The 12691-nt window shown below is 43.7% G+C and overlaps 1 protein-coding gene across 6 annotated transcripts in view; it reads left to right on the plus strand.

The window, feature by feature from the left end:
• The window catches only part of LOC126199173 (protein kinase C and casein kinase substrate in neurons protein 1-like), a 626821-nt gene that overhangs the window by 375716 nt on the left and 238414 nt on the right, over positions 1-12691 (plus strand). Inside the window, exon 1 of one of the 6 annotated variants that reach the window (XM_049935944.1) lies at positions 7016-7052. The exons of the other annotated variants lie outside the window; for them this stretch is intronic. The gene's annotated coding sequence lies outside the window, so the exon portion shown is untranslated. Of the gene's footprint in view, positions 1-7015; positions 7053-12691 lie in introns of those variants that run through there. 6 annotated transcript variants of the gene reach the window in all.

The raw sequence follows: 12691 nt of genomic DNA on the forward strand, positions 1-12691 counted from the left end.
AGAGGAAGCGAGCAACACTCGATGACAGCTGGTTGGTATCACTTGCCTTTTCTTTTATTCACAATTAACCACGCGCCACGCTGCTCCTGCACAGTACCTGTACTTCAGCAACGCTGCACAAGTGTAGGGCGTCCTAAATAGTATTCTTAAAATTACCGTCAAGGAGTTACACAAGTTTTCGTGGGCGACTGCGGGTCAAGGGCCGGTGGACCGGCCGCTGCGTAACTTGCAGAACGGTCGCGCCAGGTGAGTAACCCGCCCAACACTGGGAGTCGCACCGTTAGAGCGCGTCCTACGGTCGGATGCCGGCGCCTGCCCACTCCCGGATTTGGACCGGTAGCGCAGCCACTCATCTGATCCCGTCTACATTCGCACACAGCGGTCACCACGTTGCTCCAGACGGAATCTGTTGTTATAATTTCAGTGTGCGCGACAAAAATATTCACACACTCTATTGTCGTAAATCTGTTCAGCACATGATCCGTCCAGTAATTAGCATTTTGTATGCCTAGTTCAGTCGTAGTAACGTGTTTCATTCAGGCACGTTATTCATAAATGCGATGACTGACGAGGTGACGTAATGGTTATAAAGCCAGTGGGTTCTGGCTCGGGAAGAGTTGGGTTTAAAGCCCTTTCCAATCTTCTAGATTTAGGTTTTCTATAGCATATCTAGTCGATTAAGGCGAATTACGGCATGTTTGCATTGAAAAAGTAAGAGCTTGTTCTTTTCCAGCCTTAATAATATAGGGAATGAGTGGAGAAGAAAGGAAGGAAACAGGAGAAGATTTTACCGTTCCGTCGGACACATTTGTCCTAATGCATTTGGGGAAACACCTAAAATCCTAAAACGGGCTGGCTGGAAACGGAACTGAAAACATCACCTCCCGTATAAGAGTTCGGTACCCTAACCACGTGTTGTACAGGGTGCCTAACAATGGTTTGACTATTTCACATTTGAATAAAACACAAACTAATCGCGAAATAAAAAAAAAATTTTTACACAGGATACGGCATTTCTTCAACTTTGCTTAAGAAACACCACATCCGACGAATGACAACCATTCATTGCTACACAACTGTTTTCCCAGTTTTTGAACGATCATTCATAACAGCTAGAGGAATTCTGGAAATTTCATCGTGTATTCTATCTTATAACTGTTGATAGCTTCTCGGCCGGTGGGAGTCCACTCTCGCCCTCAAATAACCTACACGTAAAAAGTTCGGCGCGGTTAAATCGGACGAGCGAGGCGGCCAATCGACACAGGCGCGTTTGGAAACTATGCGGTTACCAAACGCTTCACGGATAACTTGCAAGATGTGTGACATGTCGCGCTATCTTGTTAGAACTTAGATTTCGTAACGAACGACGTCGGCTTGCCTGTAAACTGCTACGCACACGTTCGATGTTCTCGGGAGTTCGGATGGTTTTCCGAGGGCCGATTGACTTTCAATTCGAGGCACTAGAAGTTGCACTGAAGTTTCTTACACAGTTCACTATTGTTCCACGTGCAGGAATTGGCACAAAAAATGGTTCAAATGGCTCTGAGCACTATGGGACTTAACATCTGAGGTCATCAGTCCCCTAGAACTTAGAACTACTTAAACCTAACTAACCTAAGAACATCACACACACATCCGTGCCCGAGACAGGATTCGAACCCGCGACCGTAGCGGTCGCGCGATTCCAGACTGAAGGGTGACAAATCAAAATAGTAATATCACTACAAACCTTGCTGGTAAAGTCACACACGAAGCCGTCTCAGTAAGACTTTTAATCCTTTAAAAAGGGAGGGTCTGACATGTGCGTCACCGATTTTGATAGTTTTAGGAGGACGATCCATGTTGAAAATGAAGAGGGACGTGTTTCGGCTTTTTTCTAGTCACTCCCCAGTTCTTGAAAAAATAAAGATCCAAGTTGATGACTGTAAATCATATTTACACTGCTATACCTCGAAAGATCGTCTTAAAACATTTTGTTAGTATGATATGGGGTCCAAAGTTAATAATGTTAGAGTTATTAACGTTTTTGTGTTTTCATATATTGTATCGACAGTTACATCGTGCTACATAGTACAAAAATACACATAAGCTACTTTATTCTGTAATCCTGACTGACAGTATATTCATAAGTGTTGTCGCAGTCAGAGGGGTGAAACTTGCCACGGGAAAAGGTAAAAACAAAAACAAACAAATATTTCTCGTACAATGCACAAAACCGAAATCTCTCCGCTTTGTCATATTCGTGGAAAACATATCTGATACACGTCGTTATAAACAAATCTATCATATATCAATTTGGATCCGTACCAAGCGTATAGAAGCATATCTTGAAAGATAGATGCGGATGGCTAGTTGTGGACCAAGGCATGAATTTTGATAGGGCGGATACTACCTTGTAATTTTCTGCTCTGCTGTGATGTCGCCTTTTTGGCGGTATCGCTTTAATGGCGAGGGTTCGTTGAGCATCATCTACGACAGTCCTCTCGTATCGCGTCATGTATCACGATGAAAATAAATATCAGTACATTATACATACTTGTGTAACTATCAGTCACACCTCCCAATGTTTTACTTAAAAAAGGCAAAAAAGATGTTCCCATTAGCAGAATATTATCTCCCAATGTTTTACTTAAAAGCCGGCCGCTGGTGGCCGAGCGGTTCTGGCGCTTCAGTCTAGAACCGCGCGACCGCTACGGTCGCAGGTTCGAATCCTGCCTCGGGCATGGATGTGTGTGTTGTCCTTAGGTTAGTTAGGTTTAAGTAGTTCTAAGTTCTAGGGGACTTATGACCTCAGCAGTTGAGTCCCATAGTGCTCAGAGCCATTTGAACCATTTACTTAAAAAAGGCAAAAAAGATGTTCCCATTAGCAGAATATTATCAGATAGCCCGAAAAAAAAAAATGTATGGTAGTCTATCGCATCGACCGCTCGGTCGCCGAAGTCGCTCTGCTTAGACGCTTTGAATGACAGCAACCTAGCTACAACATGAAAACAGAAAAAGTTGATAACTCGACATTGTTGACTTTGCACTCGCCATGTTATATTAATAGAAATGTTTTTAGACGGTCTTTCGTTGTATAGCATTGAAAATACGATTTTCCGTCATCAACTTTGACCACGATATTTTCAAAGACTATAGAGTGTACAGCAAAAAGCCGAAACACGTATCTCTCCATTTTCAATATAGAATGTCTTTGCAAAACATGATCAAGTCAGCGACGTCTCTACTTTTCACTGTATCTTCTGTTTTACTGTTGAAACTGGACTCGTTAACGTTTTTTTGTCTTCAATTGCTAAGCATCGCATTTCTCTAGCTGAAATGGAGTAATGTGTTTCACTCAGCTATGTCATTCTTAAATGCACTGAGCGAACAAAAGTGGCGCGATGGATTCAGATTCGTTTCCACTGAAAAGGGCAGGGCCATTTCTCTTCTCTCGCCCTGTACAAAACGATGACAGTATGGAAGCGTTTAACATTCCGTCGACGGTATAGCCACTAAAGTCAGAACAGAAGCTTGGATAGAGAAGGAAATAGGTTGTAACGTAGTACCCTGGCTTTCGGCTTAAGTGAATCGAGGAAATCACATGAAACATAACACAATGTGGGCATGCATGAATTTGAATAGAGGTCATTTCATATAGGGCTTCAGTGTTTCCATAACAGTGCCACCTCGCTCAGTCATTGTGCCTGTGATGAGTGGTATAGTCGAATGGAACTAGGGGAGGGCCTGACATGTGGGTCAAGAATTTTTTTTAATGTTTTTTATTGATGTAGATATCAATGTGCGAACAGTCAGTTAATCAAGCCTGGAAAACTAAAACAGAATGAAGACACTATCGAAGACAGCGACTGCGCCCACTGATAAAGATTGTTCAATATATGATCGTTTGCAGTTCGTTCTGTCCTCATCTACCACTGCCTGGAACATTCCAGCTACACGGCGGGCTGTGAAAAGCACTCCAGAGGCAGTTTGCGAAGCATTGTCGATATCTGGTATGTCCGGAAATAGCAAGATGTCTTTCTTGCAAATAGAGCCAGAAGTCAAGTAAATTCTTGTCCGTCACGACAGAGGTAATGGACCGCATGTGCTGTCGACTGTCGAACTCTAAAAGTTATTGTATCAGTTAATCACTTTTCTCACACCATCTTGTTTTATTTACATATTGCACTAAATCTTACGATTTCTGTTTGACCCACAGTATCCTTGTGAAACCATTTTAATTAAGGGCCAGAACATTCAATTTTAATCTGACGAAAGTCTAATGCTAGATACTTACCTTATCTCATCACAAGCTTCCTCTACCAGCGCTAACTCGTTGTAACATTGAATAGGACGCTCCAGACCACCGCTGACACTTCTTCATGTACCTGCTTGTACAAAGCATCTTACATGGATACTCGTATCAGAATACTCCTAATGATACGTTATTTCCGTCATCCATGTTAACCTTATAATGTACTGCTAGATTTGTCTGTAGACATAGCCTTCAGCCGTATTGTACCTATTCTGTTATACAGGCTCAGTCAAAAAGAACTTTACAACCTTAGACTGATATAGAAATTTATTAAGATGACACCTCCACCTATCTTGTAAGTTATTTTGTAGCAAACCACCTCAAGTTCGATTCACCTAGTGCATCGGTGCCCCATTTAGCCACCAGGAGCGCCAGCTTAGTGCAAGTTAAAATGGCTCCTTTCACTGGAGTGGGGCGTGCTCTCTGTGTGTTTTGTTTACATGAAACGAACTATGCAACAACAGTTCGGCTAAGTGTCGTACCGAAAACGCTAAAGAACTTCGAAGCAGACCTACAGTGTACTCTTGTCACAAGAACTTTGTTGAGACGGGTTGTTCATTGTGAGATGATAAATCACCAGGTATCCAGCGTGTTGATGATTATGTCGAACAGGTTAGGAAGAGCGTTGCCCGCAGTCCACAAAAATCAACGCGATGTGCGTCTTGTGAGACTGGCTTGCACAAAAGACTGTTTGACGAGCACTGCGTAGACATTTATAACTGAAACTATACAGATTCACAGTGGCACAGCACATTAGTCATTCAGATAAGATTGCTCGTGGGGGAATTCCGTGCGGAAATGTTACATCGAGTAGAAGACCACGAGACATTACTGGTCACAGTAGTGTTCAGGGATGAGTCAACATTTCTTATCAGTGTCATGGCGAAAACGCACAACTGCAGTGTATGGGGCAGTGAAGCTTGGAAAACGTCTGTGACAGTCCCAAATTTAATGTGTTTTGTGCCCCCAGCAAATTGAAAGTCAAGGGCCCTTTCTTCTTCTTGGAGAAAACTGTCACTGGTATTGTGTATATGGATATACTTGAAAACTTTTCAATTCAACAGATAGATTAATATGTCCGAGATGGTAGGGTTTTCCACCAGCAAGACGTTGCACCACCTCATTTCCTCACGAAGTTCGAGGTTTCCTAAATAATCGCCTCCCAGGACGGTGAACTGACTGTAAAGGGCAAATCGCATGGCCACCTCGCTCACCAGACTTGACACGCTGGATTTTTTTTCCTAGGGTTTCATTAAAAACCGTGTGTGTGTTCCTCCTGGATCAAAAAATTTAGCCGACCAGAAAAATCGAATCTACGCTGCCGTTGCAGAAGTAAAGACCGATTTGCTGCAACGAGTATGGGAAGAAATTTAATACCGGTGGGAATTTTTGTGCATCCCAAATGGTAGTCACATGAACCAAAATGTGAGTGAACTGTGTTGTGTAAAACGTGAGGTTGTTTGCTACAAAACAATACATCTACCGATTCCGCAAGTTATTTTGATAAATTTCCGTATAATTATAAAGTGACGTGATGGTGATTGTTGCAAGCCTATCCGGTAATACTGTGAATTACATAACTGGGATAAAGACGAACAGTTAATTATAAAATAATATTGTAAATTACAAAATATAGTACTAATTGTCCGAGACAGATGTGTGTTAATATTTTCCTCGCACGCCTCCTGTTCCATTTCTAGCGGCTGGGGCGTCGACGGGACGTCAAAACCTAACCATAGTATTTTCCTTCATAAAACTGAATGGGCGACTCTCAGGCTTTAAGCTCAAGTTACCTTGTTCTTACAAGTCTCTGATAATTCTGTTGTCATTTGCGACAGTAAACTCACACATTATCGGTTTCGGTATATGTGAAAACTTCTAAACCAAAGGATGGCTGCGGTCACTGTAGAAAATTTGGTGGCATTTCGTACCACGTAAAATACAATGTTGCATCAAACAGGATAATTTGGTAGAACGATGTACCTAAAATGTCTGTAGTACGGGTTTGGTGCTAATTCACTTTCGCCAAGAAAAATTTTTTCTTAAAAGTGATTACAACCAAAAACTAGCTGAACTGAACTGCTAAGTAATGCAGAGAATAAGTTAAAGAGAGGGGGGGGGGGGGGGGGTGGAGCCGCTCCACACTCGCGCTTGGATGGTGACAGTCACGAAACGTTCTGCTATCACCTCCTGTGTCTGCGCTGTTCATAGGTCTGGGTGACACCTTTTTTTTTCAGCGTGAAAGACAGTAATGTATAGTAATTTTAATTAATAGCATAGTCAGAAGTAGCAAAATGAATGAAAAGACATACGTCCTGATGAATTAGTCGGCAAGACACAGCAGAAGGGAATAAGTCTGAAGATGTCCAGCGCAGTTCTGAACAAAATGTTAGGAATAATAATTCCTGCCATGTCGTTTACCAAATCCGTGGGAGGGAAGGGGGGAGGCAGGAGGAGGAGCCATACAGAGTCACTTATATGTAGTTCCAGTGTTTCAAAAGATGACTGCGCCTGCAAAAACTGCAAGACAGTGGATAGAGTATCACTCCTAGTTTGTAAATCATATTACAGGTGCGCGATATGCTCTTCGTTTGTGATGTGGCTGACGTCAATACGTGCGTGCAGTTCATTGACGCTATTTGTACGGGAAGGCGCGACGGCAGCCCGCTTTGAAAATACGTTCATTGATTTTCCTTCTGCAGGTGCGAATACGGGGCAGAAGATTGGCAGTGAATCCTGAAGACAGCACAATCCATAGGTACAGTCTGTAATTATAAGAAATATGCAAACCAGTAGCAGGATTCCCTTTACCAGTGGAACGTTAATACATAGTAACAACATGCGACAGTTTCCTCTGTTTCTCTGACAACTTATAGTGGGACACATACGTCTTGTTGTAAAAGAGCTATATGGTCCCACGTTTTCTCAGCGTGATTGATTAGTGGTGTTTTCAGCCGAGTTGTTGTTTCCATTTCGCCCAGTCTTTTTGGCTGGAAACTAGAGTGTACACAACAGCACGACACTAGCTTCTGAAGACGACTGGATCGGTCGTCAAAATATTGAGCATAAACGGAAACAACTTGGCCGCACGCCTGGGAATACGCTCTCAATATGGTCCCATCTGGGATGTAGTACGCTCAAAATTTTGAAGCTTATCGGTTTGGGACAGCGGGAAAATAGTGCCACGACGGTCCGCGAAAACAAAACCTCTGCGACAGTTCGGATGATTGGTAGGGCTGTTGGCGGATTTATACTAACAGCGATAGTGCGTGCAAGGGTGCTAGGATTTTTGGTAGGATGTGAGTTACGGCAGCTGCTGGGCACAGTCGATGTCTCCTTGGCCAAACACCGCGGTATCGAGCCTGCAACATACCAAGGCCGTCATCAGAGTGGTCATTTTATCACAAAATCAGCCACCCTATGTTGAGATAAGTTTGCGATTCTCGTTGTCAACTTCCCTGTGGCAGTCGATTTTTAGCTGAGTAATTATATCTAATAGAGCCAGTCTGACTTGCTGTGTTAGAGGATACGAGATCTAGTGTGTCAAATACTGCAACATCTCGTTTGATTGTTCCGTGCTACATGTAGCTTGCCTAATTTGCGAACTATTCTAGTTCTTAACGGATCGGCAGGAATCTCCGTACGCACAGAGGCTGAGAGGGAATAAATGTTTCAGATGCACCAGATAAAGTGAAGAATGCGGAATGATGATGATCCGGGAACGCGATCAAAGTACTGGGCGGAGCTGAGTGGCAGTGTGTTCAGGAGGCGCTGGTGTATTGCCGACGAGTCGGTTCACGATAGCCATTCGCCGTAGAGCGGAGCGTGTCCGCCGGCTCCTCAATAGCCCCCAAGTGTCTTAAAAAGCGGCCGCAACAGCTCGCGGTGCGCCTCTCAACGACCTGCGGCGCGACCCAATTGACCTTTCCACCCGGCGCGCCTCAACCGCTACACGCCGCGATATTCAGAGCCAGATGGAAGACCCCTCGCGCTGCTATTACCCACAGGGCACCGTTACGATCTGAGGAGGTCGCGTATCTGACGTGTGAGCATCCTCGACAGCACAGAGTTGGGAATACAGAGTCGTTCAGAACTGAATGCTAGAAACATAGGTAGGTGCAGGCAGAGGGGGTGCGTCTCTTCTAGCTCTTTACCACCACCACCACCACCACCACCACAGAAGAGTTATAGACGCTTCAAAAGAATTAGGGTATCACATGTATCAACGTTCGGTATATTAAATCTATTTTGATGTAGGCTGTAGCCATGGTCTTATTGGGGGCTTGTGATTTGTGCTTTCAATGTGGGCAACAATTAAAATCATTCGCCTTCCTTTGGCTGTGCTATGCATTACAGTGTGAGGTGACCCCTTAGGAAGTGACTACCGGTGTCCCAGGTTTACTAACGATGTATAAAGATGCCAGTCGCCATTCGTGGACGTTGTATTCAGCCAAGTACATGCATTGCGACATCTTAATGCAGTGTAATTGTCAAGGGCAGTCTGTTTGATCCAGAAAGTATGGACTTTCTGTCGTGTTGCCAATGCCTCTCCACATGTCATCCATAGGTTGTGGAAACGAAACAGGGAGACAGATCAGTACACAAGGTGAATTCGACAAGGTCGCTGACGCATTACAACCCCCACGTGAAGACCGATATCTGACCATCTCTCCGCTGCGGCATCGTACGGATACCGCCAGAGCACTGCGAGACAGTCTTTGCAGGGCCACTGAGTCGCTGTATGCCATCAGACTGTAATAAACGGGTTACGAGAAGGGACCTTCGTGTACCTCGCTTGAAACATCATCTTGCAGATCGCCTTCACTTCTGCCATTCTCATGTCGTCTGACAGCTTCGTCACTGGCGGGACGTGTTATTCGCTGACGAACCCAGATATCCTCTGACGCAAGGAGATGGACGTGTTCGTGTGCCCAGACCCGTGTTAAGCGGCACCTGCTAAATGTCCAGGAATTGGACAGATTTCCAGGGTTCTGTGATGATGTGGGGAGACTCCAGTGTTCAGTCATACAGATCTTGTCGTTGTCCATGATCGCCTTGCCTCCAGGCAGCACATCGAACATACCTGTCGGATCGTGTGAGGGCTGCTACATACGGTGGTGGCCCTGTATTCCTTCTAATTACAAGGTCCATGGGATGGGCGTCAGCAGGAAAGCCTTGCGAAGCCTAGAAATTGAAGTAACGTGGAATGGTCACAGCGGAGTCCTGACCTAAACCCCATCGTGTATGTGTGGGACATTGCTGATGGGTGTGTTCGTGGTCGTACTGTTCCACCACGCCGGCCGGTGTGGCCGTGCGGTTCTAGGCGCTTCAGTCTGGAACAGCGTGACCGCTGCGGTCGCAGGTTCGAGTCCTGCCTCGGTCATGGATGTGTGTGTGATGTCCTTAGGTTAGTTAGGTTCAAGTAGTTCTAAGTTCTAGGGGACTGATGACCACAGATGTTATGTCCCATAGTGCTCAGACCCATTTGAACCATTTTTTTGTTCCACCACAGACCCTCAAAGAGCTACCATGGGCTCTCGTTCAAGAATGGGAACGGATACCATATAGTGACCTCCGTAGATTATACGGATCATGCCACGTAGGTGTCAGGCAGTGATAAACTCTGACGGAGGGCATACGCGTTATTGATGCTCTCAAAGTCCAAAGAAAAGTGCCCAATACGGCGGGGTGAATGCTTGTTTGCACTTCATTTTCGACACTTTTCTGAAATTTGAGTTCATATTATGTAAACAATCGAGGATCTAAAGATGTTTTGTTGTGGTCGATGGAGTATGGCAGACGCCCAAATACTTAATTATCAGTGCATGTCTACTTTTGGTAAACATTTTTGGAATACAGTGATCAATTAATTGTTATATTTTGATTAAAATTCAGTCTTGATCACGTTATGTCTGTTTTAATGAGTAACCGGTTTCGGTTTTTTCTATAAAACCATCATCAGACCCATTGGCTCCCTTGGGTTGGTAGGTGGAGCTCTCCTTGCTGCTGTTGATCAGTTGACTGCACAGCAGCAAGGAGAGCTCCACCTACCAACCCAAGGGAGCCAATGGGTCTGATGATGGTTTTATAGAAAAAACAGAAACCGGTTACTCATTAAAACAGACATAACGTGATCAAGACTGAATTTTAATCAAAATATAGCATGTCTACTTATTTTTATTTTTATAACATTCCATTATATTCTATAGATAGTGGCAAGCCTTCGTTGACGTCGTAGCGCAAACACTCATAAACTTATCCATTTTGATAATGTGGAACGGTGTAGACGATGGCATTCTGAGAACAAGCAGAGATTAATGTTCAAGCACTGCCATTGCGAATTAATTAATTCACCACACTCCATATTTCAGAAGGCTACCTTCCATCATCACCTGTGATATGATGGATGATTATTTTACTCATTCAAAATCTTAACATCACCAGAGACAATTTTTGGAAGGTATCCAGATTATGTACTAGTCTGCCCTAGGTCCTGTTCATACACGGCCGCTGCAGGTTCCAAAAATTATCGCTGGTGAACCACGTGGTTTGCGTTTATGGGAACTGGTCAAATGACGGAAGATGAGGATAGGCCGCAGAAACACTTAAGAGTGGTGAGTAAATTGATTCACAGAGGTAAAGGGTGAACATTCCTTTTATCACTGCGAATTTTATTATGACCAGTCGTTGTCCGTCACAACGCTAAGCTAAGCTGGTATTATTGTCTGTAGGCAGACAGGCTTCTGTGAGGAAAAAGTAAATCCTTTCCTTTTCCCTGGCCTCATCCTGTGTCCTGGCGAGGGAGGCATGTTAATCTCGTTTTGGCAGTTTTAGTGTTAGAGGGTGGCTGGATGCTTATCCTGCTGTGACCACGCCCCCCCCCCCCCCCTCCCCCCATCACGGACGGAATTCGTATGTATTCCCCGTCTGTCATCGTCCTGCATCTAACGTTATTCCATGTGAATGTGTGAGAACATTTTCGAAATGTTGCGAATTGTGTAACAGAGATGGGACGTGGGTACCTGCTCGGAATTCACCTTGTCGGATGTGGCGAACCGCCTCAAAGCGACATCCAGATTAGTCGGCACACCGACCGCGTCGTAAATTCGTTGGGCGGGTTCGATCCGGGGCCGGCGCGGGTATCAGGGCAGGTGGAGCGCAAAATAAATTTTTTAGTGTAAACTCACGGTAGTATGTGCCAACAACTTACAGGGAGAGGTCCCCGGCAGTGTTGTCGACGTTTTGAAACTATCCATACAATGATGTAGGTTAAGGACCTACGCAGCCATTCACGCTGGTGGGACCTCATTTGCGAGTCATCAAAAATGGCTCTGAGCACTATGGGACTCAACTGCTGAGGTCATTAGTCCCCTAGAACTTAGAACTAGTTAAACCTAACTAACCTAAGGACATCACAAACATCCATGCCCGAGGCAGGATTCGAACCTGCGACCGTAGCGGTCTTGCGGTTCCAGACTGCAGCGCCTTTAACCGCACGGTCAACTTCGGCCGGCTGCGAGTCATCGAAATTTTGGGTGACTTCTATTCGGTTTTAAAAAACAAATATTACTGACAGTGGTTGTAGCCTAATGGTTGTAAGGCAAGACTCACAAGCAAGAGGTTGTGGGTTTGAATGTCTCCTGGTGTTTTGAGCTTTTGTAACTTTTAAATCTTCATCGAAATGACTTTGATCATAATTTTTATTCAGTTAAGATTTAAATGTAATTTTATATCCGTTCCTTTGTCACATAATCTTAATCATCGTATTAACTTTTGCAGTCGTTCCCATTATTTCTCCCTATAATTCCTTTTCCACTTGTAATCTTTGTGCATGAAACTTTAATTATTTCAGTGTATTAATATCGATTTAATTTCTTCCGTTTCATCATGAATTTGGTTTTACTTTAAACCCTTCTTCCGTTTAAATGTTCATCTACGTTATTTTGTTCATAGTTCATGTTGCAAATGTTTGTATGACGATGAGCATCTAAGAAAATGCACATTTTGGAACGAAAATTACTTTTTTGACGCTATTGCACATATAAATAGATTAACTCATCTTAACTAGATTCACTCATCTTAAGTAGATTAACTCATTTCTTTTTTAGCTGACAGAGCAGCATTTGAAAATGTTTAAATATTATAACAGATAGATAAAAATAATTGAGCGATTAAATTCACATGCACGAAGATTGCAAGTGGGATGATGGGGATAAAAATTGAGAGGAATTGAGAAAGGTTAATACATCGGTCAAAATGACATGACAAAGGAACAGGAATTTAAAAGATACACTGAAACACATTAGCTGAGTAAAAGTAATAATCGAAGTCATTTTGATAAAGGTGTAAAAATAAAAAAAACTCAATCCACTAGGAGATTCGAACCCATAACATCTT

This window comes from Schistocerca nitens, chromosome 8 (assembly GCF_023898315.1).
Source record: "Schistocerca nitens isolate TAMUIC-IGC-003100 chromosome 8, iqSchNite1.1, whole genome shotgun sequence".
Classification (NCBI taxonomy): domain Eukaryota; kingdom Metazoa; phylum Arthropoda; class Insecta; order Orthoptera; family Acrididae; genus Schistocerca; species Schistocerca nitens.